The sequence below is a fragment of the Oncorhynchus mykiss genome, unplaced genomic scaffold, assembly GCF_057628025.1.
Source record: "Oncorhynchus mykiss isolate SJ-2025 unplaced genomic scaffold, ASM5762802v1 scaffold108, whole genome shotgun sequence".
NCBI classification, from domain to species: domain Eukaryota; kingdom Metazoa; phylum Chordata; class Actinopteri; order Salmoniformes; family Salmonidae; genus Oncorhynchus; species Oncorhynchus mykiss.
In genome coordinates, this window is record NW_028322107.1 from 10,001 (window position 1) to 17,500 (window position 7,500).

Here is a 7,500-nt window from a genome sequence, read left to right on the forward strand (position 1 = left end):
GTATTTCATCCAACAATCTGTGCTACAAATTATGGCTACAGTATATGCAATTTCTTCCACTTTTTGAGTGACACAAAGATGCTTATCTAAATGGTGGAAATGCAACAGCTGTTAATCAGGCTCACTTTGACTTTACATAGTGCACCAAGAGATAGTTTCTCGCTTACGGCCACACCGGCCTGAGTACGCCTGATCTCGTCCGATCTCGGAAGCTAAGCAGGGTCGGGCCTGGTTAGTACTTGGATGGGAGACCGCCTGGGAATACCAGGTGCTGTAAGCTTTTTGTCACTGCCTTGTGGAATTTCAACTCTTTGTCCGTTTTTTCCCACAAGGCTGAAATATGTGCCCTCGCTTTGAAATAAGTAAGCAAGGTTAGTTTGTATTTCATCCAACAATCTGTGCTACAAATTATGGCTACAGTATATGCAATTTCTCGCTGATCTCGTCCGATCTCGGAAGCTAAGCAGGGTCGGGCCTGGTTAGTACTTGGATGGGAGACCGCCTGGGAATACCAGGTGCTGTAAGCTTTTTGTCACTGCCTTGTGGAATTTCAACTCTTTGTCCGTTTTTTCCCACAAGGCTGAAATATGTGCCCTCGCTTTGAAATAAGTAAGCAAGGTTAGTTTGTATTTCATCCAACAATCTGTGCTACAAATTATGGCTACAGTATATGCAATTTCATCCACTTTTTGAGATTGCCTTTCGCTTACGGCCACACCGGCCTGAGTACGCCTGATCTCGTCTGATCTCGGAAGCTAAGCAGGGTCGGGCCTGGTTAGTACTTGGATGGGAGACCGCCTGGGAATACCAGGTGCTGTAAGCTTTTTGTCACTGCCTTGTGGAATTTCAACTCTTTGTCCGTTTTTTCCCACAAGGCTGAAATATGTGCCCTCGCTTTGAAATAAGTAAGCAAGGTTAGTTTGTATTTCATCCAACAATCTGTGCTACAAATTATGGCTACAGTATATGCAATTTCTTCCACTTTTTGAGTGACACAAAGATGCTTATCTAAATGGTGGAAATGCAACAGCTGTTAATCAGGCTCACTTTGACTTTACATAGTGCACCAAGAGATAGTTTCTAGCTTACGGCCACACCGGCCTGAGTACGCCTGATCTCGTCCGATCTCGGAAGCTAAGCAGGGTCGGGCCTGGTTAGTACTTGGATGGGAGACCGCCTGGGAATACCAGGTGCTGTAAGCTTTTTGTCACTGCCTTGTGGAATTTCAACTCTTTGTCCGTTTTTTCCCACAAGGCTGAAATATGTGCCCTCGCTTTGAAATAAGTAAGCAAGGTTAGTTTGTATTTCATCCAACAATCTGTGCTACAAATTATGGCTACAGTATATGCAATTTCATCCACTTTTTGAGATTGCCTTTCGCTTACGGCCACACCGGCCTGAGTACGCCTGATCTCGTCCGATCTCGGAAGCTAAGCAGGGTCGGGCCTGGTTAGTACTTGGATGGGAGACCGCCTGGGAATACCAGGTGCTGTAAGCTTTTTGTCACTGCCTTGTGGAATTTCAACTCTTTGTCCGTTTTTTCCCACAAGGCTGAAATATGTGCCCTCGCTTTGAAATAAGTAAGCAAGGTTAGTTTGTATTTCATCCAACAATCTGTGCTACAAATTATGGCTACAGTATATGCAATTTCATCCACTTTTTGAGATTGCCTTTCGCTTACGGCCACACCGGCCTGAGTACGCCTGATCTCGTCCGATCTCGGAAGCTAAGCAGGGTCGGGCCTGGTTAGTACTTGGATGGGAGACCGCCTGGGAATACCAGGTGCTGTAAGCTTTTTGTCACTGCCTTGTGGAATTTCAACTCTTTGTCCGTTTTTTCCCACAAGGCTGAAATATGTGCCCTCGCTTTGAAATGAGTAAGCAAGGTTAGTTTGTATTTCATCCAACAATCTGTGCTACAAATTATGGCTACAGTATATGCAATTTCTCGCTGATCTCGTCCGATCTCGGAAGCTAAGCAGGGTTGGGCCTGGTTAGTACTTGGATGGGAGACCGCCTGGGAATACCAGGTGCTGTAAGCTTTTTGTCACTGCCTTGTGGAATTTCAACTCTTTGTCCGTTTTTTCCCACAAGGCTGAAATATGTGCCCTCGCTTTGAAATAAGTAAGCAAGGTTAGTTTGTATTTCATCCAACAATCTGTGCTACAAATTATGGCTACAGTATATGCAATTTCATCCACTTTTTGAGATTGCCTTTTGCTTACGGCCACACCGGCCTGAGTACGCCTGATCTCGTCCGATCTCGGAAGCTAAGCAGGGTCGGGCCTGGTTAGTACTTGGATGGGAGACCGCCTGGGAATACCAGGTGCTGTAAGCTTTTTGTCACTGCCTTGTGGAATTTCAACTCTTTGTCCGTTTTTTCCCACAAGGCTGAAATATGTGCCCTCGCTTTGAAATAAGTAAGCAAGGTTAGTTTGTATTTCATCCAACAATCTGTGCTACAAATTATGGCCACAGTATATGCAATTTCTTCCACTTTTTGAGTGACACAAAGATGCTTATCTAAATGGTGGAAATGCAACAGCTGTTAATCAGGCTCACTTTGACTTTACATAGTGCACCAAGAGATAGTTTCTCGCTTACGGCCACACCGGCCTGAGTACGCCTGATCTCGTCCGATCTCGGAAGCTAAGCAGGGTCGGGCCTGGTTAGTACTTGGATGGGAGACCGCCTGGGAATACCAGGTGCTGTAAGCTTTTTGTCACTGCCTTGTGGAATTTCAACTCTTTGTCCGTTTTTTCCCACAAGGCTGAAATATGTGCCCTCGCTTTGAAATAAGTAAGCAAGGTTAGTTTGTATTTCATCCAACAATCTGTGCTACAAATTATGGCTACAGTATATGCAATTTCATCCACTTTTTGAGATTGCCTTTCGCTTACGGCCACACCGGCCTGAGTACGCCTGATCTCGTCCGATCTCGGAAGCTAAGCAGGGTCGGGCCTGGTTAGTACTTGGATGGGAGACCGCCTGGGAATACCAGGTGCTGTAAGCTTTTTGTCACTGCCTTGTGGAATTTCAACTCTTTGTCCGTTTTTTCCCACAAGGCTGAAATATGTGCCCTCGCTTTGAAATAAGTAAGCAAGGTTAGTTTGTATTTCATCCAACAATCTGTGCTACAAATTATGGCTACAGTATATGCAATTTCATCCACTTTTTGAGATTGCCTTTCGCTTACGGCCACACCGGCCTGAGTACGCCTGATCTCGTCCGATCTCGGAAGCTAAGCAGGGTCGGGCCTGGTTAGTACTTGGATGGGAGACCGCCTGGGAATACCAGGTGCTGTAAGCTTTTTGTCACTGCCTTGTGGAATTTCAACTCTTTGTCCGTTTTTTCCCACAAGGCTGAAATATGTGCCCTCGCTTTGAAATAAGTAAGCAAGGTTAGTTTGTATTTCATCCAACAATCTGTGCTACAAATTATGGCTACAGTATATGCAATTTCTTCCACTTTTTGAGTGACACAAAGATGCTTATCTAAATGGTGGAAATGCAACAGCTGTTAATCAGGCTCACTTTGACTTTACATAGTGCACCAAGAGATAGTTTCTCGCTTACGGCCACACCGGCCTGAGTACGCCTGATCTCGTCCGATCTCGGAAGCTAAGCAGGGTCGGGCCTGGTTAGTACTTGGATGGGAGACCGCCTGGGAATACCAGGTGCTGTAAGCTTTTTGTCACTGCCTTGTGGAATTTCAACTCTTTGTCCGTTTTTTCCCACAAGGCTGAAATATGTGCCCTCGCTTTGAAATGAGTAAGCAAGGTTAGTTTGTATTTCATCCAACAATCTGTGCTACAAATTATGGCTACAGTATATGCAATTTCTCGCTGATCTCGTCCGATCTCGGAAGCTAAGCAGGGTTGGGCCTGGTTAGTACTTGGATGGGAGACCGCCTGGGAATACCAGGTGCTGTAAGCTTTTTGTCACTGCCTTGTGGAATTTCAACTCTTTGTCCGTTTTTTCCCACAAGGCTGAAATATGTGCCCTCGCTTTGAAATAAGTAAGCAAGGTTAGTTTGTATTTCATCCAACAATCTGTGCTACAAATTATGGCTACAGTATATGCAATTTCATCCACTTTTTGAGATTGCCTTTCGCTTACGGCCACACCGGCCTGAGTACGCCTGATCTCGTCCGATCTCGGAAGCTAAGCAGGGTCGGGCCTGGTTAGTACTTGGATGGGAGACCGCCTGGGAATACCAGGTGCTGTAAGCTTTTTGTCACTGCCTTGTGGAATTTCAACTCTTTGTCCGTTTTTTCCCACAAGGCTGAAATATGTGCCCTCGCTTTGAAATAAGTAAGCAAGGTTAGTTTGTATTTCATCCAACAATCTGTGCTACAAATTATGGCTACAGTATATGCAATTTCATCCACTTTTTGAGATTGCCTTTCGCTTACGGCCACACCGGCCTGAGTACGCCTGATCTCGTCCGATCTCGGAAGCTAAGCAGGGTCGGGCCTGGTTAGTACTTGGATGGGAGACCGCCTGGGAATACCAGGTGCTGTAAGCTTTTTGTCACTGCCTTGTGGAATTTCAACTCTTTGTCCGTTTTTTCCCACAAGGCTGAAATATGTGCCCTCGCTTTGAAATAAGTAAGCAAGGTTAGTTTGTATTTCATCCAACAATCTGTGCTACAAATTATGGCTACAGTATATGCAATTTCTCGCTGATCTCGTCCGATCTCGGAAGCTAAGCAGGGTCGGGCCTGGTTAGTACTTGGATGGGAGACCGCCTGGGAATACCAGGTGCTGTAAGCTTTTTGTCACTGCCTTGTGGAATTTCAACTCTTTGTCCGTTTTTTCCCACAAGGCTGAAATATGTGCCCTCGCTTTGAAATAAGTAAGCAAGGTTAGTTTGTATTTCATCCAACAATCTGTGCTACAAATTATGGCTACAGTATATGCAATTTCATCCACTTTTTGAGATTGCCTTTTGCTTACGGCCACACCGGCCTGAGTACGCCTGATCTCGTCCGATCTCGGAAGCTAAGCAGGGTCGGGCCTGGTTAGTACTTGGATGGGAGACCGCCTGGGAATACCAGGTGCTGTAAGCTTTTTGTCACTGCCTTGTGGAATTTCAACTCTTTGTCCGTTTTTTCCCACAAGGCTGAAATATGTGCCCTCGCTTTGAAATAAGTAAGCAAGGTTAGTTTGTATTTCATCCAACAATCTGTGCTACAAATTATGGCTACAGTATATGCAATTTCATCCACTTTTTGAGATTGCCTTTCGCTTACGGCCACACCGGCCTGAGTACGCCTGATCTCGTCCGATCTCGGAAGCTAAGCAGGGTCGGGCCTGGTTAGTACTTGGATGGGAGACCGCCTGGGAATACCAGGTGCTGTAAGCTTTTTGTCACTGCCTTGTGGAATTTCAACTCTTTGTCCGTTTTTTCCCACAAGGCTGAAATATGTGCCCTCGCTTTGAAATAAGTAAGCAAGGTTAGTTTGTATTTCATCCAACAATCTGTGCTACAAATTATGGCTACAGTATATGCAATTTCATCCACTTTTTGAGATTGCCTTTCGCTTACGGCCACACCGGCCTGAGTACGCCTGATCTCGTCCGATCTCGGAAGCTAAGCAGGGTCGGGCCTGGTTAGTACATGGATGGGAGACCGCCTGGGAATACCAGGTGCTGTAAGCTTTTTGTCACTGCCTTGTGGAATTTCAACTCTTTGTCCGTTTTTTCCCACAAGGCTGAAATATGTGCCCTCGCTTTGAAATAAGTAAGCAAGGTTAGTTTGTATTTCATCCAACAATCTGTGCTACAAATTATGGCTACAGTATATGCAATTTCTTCCACTTTTTGAGTGACACAAAGATGCTTATCTAAATGGTGGAAATGCAACAGCTGTTAATCAGGCTCACTTTGACTTTACATAGTGCACCAAGAGATAGTTTCTCGCTTACGGCCACACCGGCCTGAGTACGCCTGATCTCGTCCGATCTCGGAAGCTAAGCAGGGTCGGGCCTGGTTAGTACTTGGATGGGAGACCGCCTGGGAATACCAGGTGCTGTAAGCTTTTTGTCACTGCCTTGTGGAATTTCAACTCTTTGTCCGTTTTTTCCCACAAGGCTGAAATATGTGCCCTCGCTTTGAAATAAGTAAGCAAGGTTAGTTTGTATTTCATCCAACAATCTGTGCTACAAATTATGGCTACAGTATATGCAATTTCTCGCTGATCTCGTCCGATCTCGGAAGCTAAGCAGGGTCGGGCCTGGTTAGTACTTGGATGGGAGACCGCCTGGGAATACCAGGTGCTGTAAGCTTTTTGTCACTGCCTTGTGGAATTTCAACTCTTTGTCCGTTTTTTCCCACAAGGCTGAAATATGTGCCCTCGCTTTGAAATAAGTAAGCAAGGTTAGTTTGTATTTCATCCAACAATCTGTGCTACAAATTATGGCTACAGTATATGCAATTTCATCCACTTTTTGAGATTGCCTTTCGCTTACGGCCACACCGGCCTGAGTACGCCTGATCTCGTCCGATCTCGGAAGCTAAGCAGGGTCGGGCCTGGTTAGTACTTGGATGGGAGACCGCCTGGGAATACCAGGTGCTGTAAGCTTTTTGTCACTGCCTTGTGGAATTTCAACTCTTTGTCCGTTTTTTCCCACAAGGCTGAAATATGTGCCCTCGCTTTGAAATAAGTAAGCAAGGTTAGTTTGTATTTCATCCAACAATCTGTGCTACAAATTATGGCTACAGTATATGCAATTTCTTCCACTTTTTGAGTGACACAAAGATGCTTATCTAAATGGTGGAAATGCAACAGCTGTTAATCAGGCTCACTTTGACTTTACATAGTGCACCAAGAGATAGTTTCTCGCTTACGGCCACACCGGCCTGAGTACGCCTGATCTCGTCCGATCTCGGAAGCTAAGCAGGGTCGGGCCTGGTTAGTACTTGGATGGGAGACCGCCTGGGAATACCAGGTGCTGTAAGCTTTTTGTCACTGCCTTGTGGAATTTCAACTCTTTGTCCGTTTTTTCCCACAAGGCTGAAATATGTGCCCTCGCTTTGAAATAAGTAAGCAAGGTTAGTTTGTATTTCATCCAACAATCTGTGCTACAAATTATGGCTACAGTATATGCAATTTCATCCACTTTTTGAGATTGCCTTTCGCTTACGGCCACACCGGCCTGAGTACGCCTGATCTCGTCCGATCTCGGAAGCTAAGCAGGGTCGGGCCTGGTTAGTACTTGGATGGGAGACCGCCTGGGAATACCAGGTGCTGTAAGCTTTTTGTCACTGCCTTGTGGAATTTCAACTCTTTGTCCGTTTTTTCCCACAAGGCTGAAATATGTGCCCTCGCTTTGAAATGAGTAAGCAAGGTTAGTTTGTATTTCATCCAACAATCTGTGCTACAAATTATGGCTACAGTATATGCAATTTCTCGCTGATCTCGTCCGATCTCGGAAGCTAAGCAGGGTTGGGCCTGGTTAGTACTTGGATGGGAGACCGCCTGGGAATACCAGGTGCTGT

The 7,500-nt window shown here is 45.6% G+C and overlaps 19 non-coding genes across 19 annotated transcripts; all 19 read left to right on the plus strand.

Moving 5' to 3' along the window:
* The first annotated feature begins 161 nt into the window (after positions 1–161).
* Positions 162–280, plus strand: LOC149969709 (5S ribosomal RNA). The gene has a single exon (XR_016494107.1). It is a non-coding gene; the product is annotated as a 5S ribosomal RNA (ribosomal RNA).
* A 424-nt stretch (positions 281–704) lies between these two features.
* Positions 705–823, plus strand: LOC149969710 (5S ribosomal RNA). Its single transcript, XR_016493987.1, has one exon. It is a non-coding gene; the product is annotated as a 5S ribosomal RNA (ribosomal RNA).
* A 260-nt stretch (positions 824–1,083) lies between these two features.
* Positions 1,084–1,202, plus strand: LOC149969711 (5S ribosomal RNA). The gene has a single exon (XR_016494108.1). It is a non-coding gene; the product is annotated as a 5S ribosomal RNA (ribosomal RNA).
* A 177-nt stretch (positions 1,203–1,379) lies between these two features.
* On the plus strand, positions 1,380–1,498 carry LOC149969712 (5S ribosomal RNA). Its single transcript, XR_016494109.1, has one exon. It is a non-coding gene; the product is annotated as a 5S ribosomal RNA (ribosomal RNA).
* A 177-nt stretch (positions 1,499–1,675) lies between these two features.
* LOC149969713 (5S ribosomal RNA) lies at positions 1,676–1,794 on the plus strand. The gene has a single exon (XR_016494110.1). It is a non-coding gene; the product is annotated as a 5S ribosomal RNA (ribosomal RNA).
* Positions 1,795–2,218: 424 nt separating this feature from the next.
* LOC149969714 (5S ribosomal RNA) lies at positions 2,219–2,337 on the plus strand. The gene has a single exon (XR_016494111.1). It is a non-coding gene; the product is annotated as a 5S ribosomal RNA (ribosomal RNA).
* A 260-nt stretch (positions 2,338–2,597) lies between these two features.
* LOC149969715 (5S ribosomal RNA) lies at positions 2,598–2,716 on the plus strand. Its single transcript, XR_016494113.1, has one exon. It is a non-coding gene; the product is annotated as a 5S ribosomal RNA (ribosomal RNA).
* Positions 2,717–2,893: 177 nt separating this feature from the next.
* On the plus strand, positions 2,894–3,012 carry LOC149969716 (5S ribosomal RNA). The gene has a single exon (XR_016494114.1). It is a non-coding gene; the product is annotated as a 5S ribosomal RNA (ribosomal RNA).
* A 177-nt stretch (positions 3,013–3,189) lies between these two features.
* On the plus strand, positions 3,190–3,308 carry LOC149969717 (5S ribosomal RNA). Its single transcript, XR_016494115.1, has one exon. It is a non-coding gene; the product is annotated as a 5S ribosomal RNA (ribosomal RNA).
* Positions 3,309–3,568: 260 nt separating this feature from the next.
* Positions 3,569–3,687, plus strand: LOC149969718 (5S ribosomal RNA). The gene has a single exon (XR_016494116.1). It is a non-coding gene; the product is annotated as a 5S ribosomal RNA (ribosomal RNA).
* Positions 3,688–4,111: 424 nt separating this feature from the next.
* Positions 4,112–4,230, plus strand: LOC149969719 (5S ribosomal RNA). The gene has a single exon (XR_016494117.1). It is a non-coding gene; the product is annotated as a 5S ribosomal RNA (ribosomal RNA).
* Positions 4,231–4,407: 177 nt separating this feature from the next.
* LOC149969720 (5S ribosomal RNA) lies at positions 4,408–4,526 on the plus strand. Its single transcript, XR_016493838.1, has one exon. It is a non-coding gene; the product is annotated as a 5S ribosomal RNA (ribosomal RNA).
* Positions 4,527–4,950: 424 nt separating this feature from the next.
* LOC149969721 (5S ribosomal RNA) lies at positions 4,951–5,069 on the plus strand. The gene has a single exon (XR_016493839.1). It is a non-coding gene; the product is annotated as a 5S ribosomal RNA (ribosomal RNA).
* Positions 5,070–5,246: 177 nt separating this feature from the next.
* LOC149969722 (5S ribosomal RNA) lies at positions 5,247–5,365 on the plus strand. Its single transcript, XR_016493840.1, has one exon. It is a non-coding gene; the product is annotated as a 5S ribosomal RNA (ribosomal RNA).
* A 177-nt stretch (positions 5,366–5,542) lies between these two features.
* On the plus strand, positions 5,543–5,661 carry LOC149969723 (5S ribosomal RNA). Its single transcript, XR_016494043.1, has one exon. It is a non-coding gene; the product is annotated as a 5S ribosomal RNA (ribosomal RNA).
* Positions 5,662–5,921: 260 nt separating this feature from the next.
* Positions 5,922–6,040, plus strand: LOC149969724 (5S ribosomal RNA). The gene has a single exon (XR_016493841.1). It is a non-coding gene; the product is annotated as a 5S ribosomal RNA (ribosomal RNA).
* A 424-nt stretch (positions 6,041–6,464) lies between these two features.
* LOC149969725 (5S ribosomal RNA) lies at positions 6,465–6,583 on the plus strand. The gene has a single exon (XR_016493842.1). It is a non-coding gene; the product is annotated as a 5S ribosomal RNA (ribosomal RNA).
* A 260-nt stretch (positions 6,584–6,843) lies between these two features.
* LOC149969726 (5S ribosomal RNA) lies at positions 6,844–6,962 on the plus strand. The gene has a single exon (XR_016493844.1). It is a non-coding gene; the product is annotated as a 5S ribosomal RNA (ribosomal RNA).
* A 177-nt stretch (positions 6,963–7,139) lies between these two features.
* LOC149969727 (5S ribosomal RNA) lies at positions 7,140–7,258 on the plus strand. The gene has a single exon (XR_016493845.1). It is a non-coding gene; the product is annotated as a 5S ribosomal RNA (ribosomal RNA).
* The last annotated feature ends 242 nt before the right edge of the window (positions 7,259–7,500 follow it).